Source organism: Coenobita brevimanus, chromosome 50 (assembly GCF_032717465.1).
Source record: "Coenobita brevimanus isolate Jiangsu-jjx chromosome 50, ASM3271746v2, whole genome shotgun sequence".
NCBI lineage: Eukaryota > Metazoa > Arthropoda > Malacostraca > Decapoda > Coenobitidae > Coenobita > Coenobita brevimanus.
The window spans coordinates 14,111,417-14,114,355 of NC_137003.1; the positions used below are offsets into that span (position 1 = coordinate 14,111,417).

Genomic DNA, 2,939 nt, shown 5'->3' on the forward strand with positions numbered 1-2,939 from the left:
AAGTTGCCCCCTTTTTAGGAACAGGATGAATATTTGCTTCTTTCCAAGGGGCTGGAAAAATTGAGGTACGGATGCATAAGCGGAAAAATTTTGCTAATACAGGAGCCAACACTGAGGAGCAATTTTTAAGTACCATTGAAGGAATTTTGTCTGGACCAGTGGCTTTGTCTGCTGATAATTTTAAATGAATTAAGGGTTGACCAGAATATTTTGTTATCATTTGGATTGTTTAGTAGTTTGTTAGCTTGTCTATTTAGAAAGTTTGATTTAAAAAGATTAATAATAGTTTTGGCATGGTTTCTGACATTTTTATAATTGTTAAAGGCTTCTTTGGTTTTGGTCCTTGTATAAGTGTTATACGCTATTGTTTTATGTTCTGTTACTCTAGCACAATTGTGGTCAAACCATTTAGGAGAATTACATCTTTTTCTGTAACTATGATAGGGAATAAATGTTTCCATGCCGACTTTAATGAAATCCTGAATGTGGCCCAATGTGGAATTTGCATCATGGGAGGAAAAGGAGGTCCAAGGAACATCCAGGAGAATATTTTGAAGTCCCTCCTAGTCTGCCCTGTCGTGGTGCCATTTAGTCATCACGACAGGTTCAGAGCAGGAGGGTGTGGTAGGTGTGAAACTGGTGGCTTGAATCAAACAATGATCCGAGGATCCGAGGGGGGACCACTTCGATATTTATAATTATCTGAATTGGTTGTTAGAAACAAGTCCAATAGGTGGGGATTTTGATCGGAGTTGTCTGGTACACGGGTGGGTTGACTGACTAACTGGGTGAGATTAAATGAGTCTGCAAATAGCTCACATTCAAGACCAGAGTTATCAGTTCTTGGTGAATGAGCTATTCGACATTATGGACATTAAAATCACCCAGAATAGTAATTTCTGATGCAGTATTAATGTTGAGGACAGTTGTAAAGACAGAGTCAAATAAACTCGACTGTGAAGGGGCATTAGGGGAACGATAAACAACAGAAATACTCAATTTTACCAAAAGAATTTAATTTGTATATGGAGTAGTCCAAGAAAGGACAATTAAATTTAGTAATCTCCTCCAGGGCAATTTCTGATTTAGCAAGGCAACATAGGCCTCCTTTGGGTCTGAAATTTTGAATCAAGATATAACCAGGAAAATTAAATCTAGCTAAATCAGAGGTGGAGCTTGTGTCTCTGTCCAAAAATAGCAGATCAGGGGTTTCAAACTGGAGGAAATTTTGAACAGAGTTAATGTTGGAGTGAAGTCCCCTAATATTGCAAAAGAAAATTTTACTGCACTGATGAGCAGATTTAGGGCGCCGCAACACTGGAGGTGGCACAGTCGCTTGATGACGACCAGGAGGGCCCTGTGCAAACAATAACCCTGCCGGTGGTGGTCACCCGAGAAACCACCGGACTGATTCCCAGTATAGCAGCAGCCATGATTCTTTTTATGGGGGGGAGAACAGGGATGTGTTGTGGAGTGCGTATGATACGTAATGACAAGATCGGTGTTTTTTGGAGAGAGGATAGCTAGTTTAAGGTAATGTAATATAATGTGGATGTGTGTGTTGTGTAAAGAGGGCAGCCTGATGCCCTCCGGTGTGTGAGGCAGAAAGATGTGTAACCAGCTACCGAGGCCTAGGAGAGAAACTGGAACGAAGGCTATTCCTCGAGTCTCCCGTAACCTTGGCGGTAGTATATACTTCCTTGGGTGGGGCTGCCTACCCCTACTACTCTATTGAAACAGTTACGGCTGATAGCATCCGCTTTCGGGGTAGTTCAAAACTATTTTACTAGAATGATGGCTATATAAACGGATTTTGGGGCGAAATCACTAACTACGCAACTTTCACAAATGTACTCAAAATTGATCGCGAAACACAGCAATTATTTCCAAAACAGAAGACATTTCTGAGGGTGAAAAAATCACATGTAGGAAACATATAACAAGAAATCGATTGACACGTAAAGAGAGATGGCATCTGAGGTGTTTAAGAACAATACAGTTAGTCTGAACTGATGTGGAGGTCGCCGAAAAAAGCAAGCAACTTCGATTTTTTTTTTTAAATCTCCAGTGGAAGCACTTTAAAATTACATCGAGGCTCGTGATTGAATATATATATATATATATATATATATATATATATATATATATATATATATATATATATATATATATCTTCATTCAGGCTTCTAATAATAATTACAAACTTTTCTGGTATACCATAGAATAATTTTCATCATAGCTCCACGTGAAACACTATTAAACGCCTTTTCAAAATCCATAAAACACATACTAAGTGGCATTTTCATCTCATTATCTTGTTGCATTAGATGCCTTACAATAAAAATCTGATCATATATATATATATATATATATATATATATATATATATATATATAGTATATCTATCTAGGCCAACGGCCATGCCACGTTGAGTACACCGCTTCCTGTCCGATCAGCGAAGTTAAGCAACGTTGGGTCTGGTTAGTTCTTGGATGGGTGACCGCCTGGGAACACCAGATGCTGTTGGCATAACGCTCTCCCTACGTGTCAAGTGGGGTTGGTGGAGGATTAGTGCCCCTCCCTGTAAAACAATGAACTCTAAGCCCTTGACCACCCCGTTTGGGATACATGGCGTCTGGCAATGAAAAAAAAATATCTATATCTATCTATCTATATATATATATATATATACAAGCAGACTTTAGAAAGGGTCGAGGTTGTAATGATCAGATTTTTATTGTAAGGCATCCAATGCAACAAGGTAATGAGATGAAAATGCCACTTAGTATGTGTTTTGTGGATTTTGAAAAGGCGTTTGATAGTGTTTCACGTGGAGCTATGTTGAAAATTATGAGATTCTATGGTATACCAGAAAAGTTTGTAAATATTATTAGAAGCCTGCATGAAGGTACTTATTGTAAGGTAATGGTGGGTGGTTC

At 38.6% G+C, this 2,939-nt stretch overlaps 1 non-coding gene across 1 annotated transcript; it reads left to right on the forward strand.

Moving 5' to 3' along the window:
* Positions 1–2,410: 2,410 nt before the first annotated feature.
* On the forward strand, positions 2,411–2,529 carry LOC145399934 (5S ribosomal RNA). The gene has a single exon (XR_013897380.1). It is a non-coding gene; the product is annotated as a 5S ribosomal RNA (ribosomal RNA).
* The last annotated feature ends 410 nt before the right edge of the window (positions 2,530–2,939 follow it).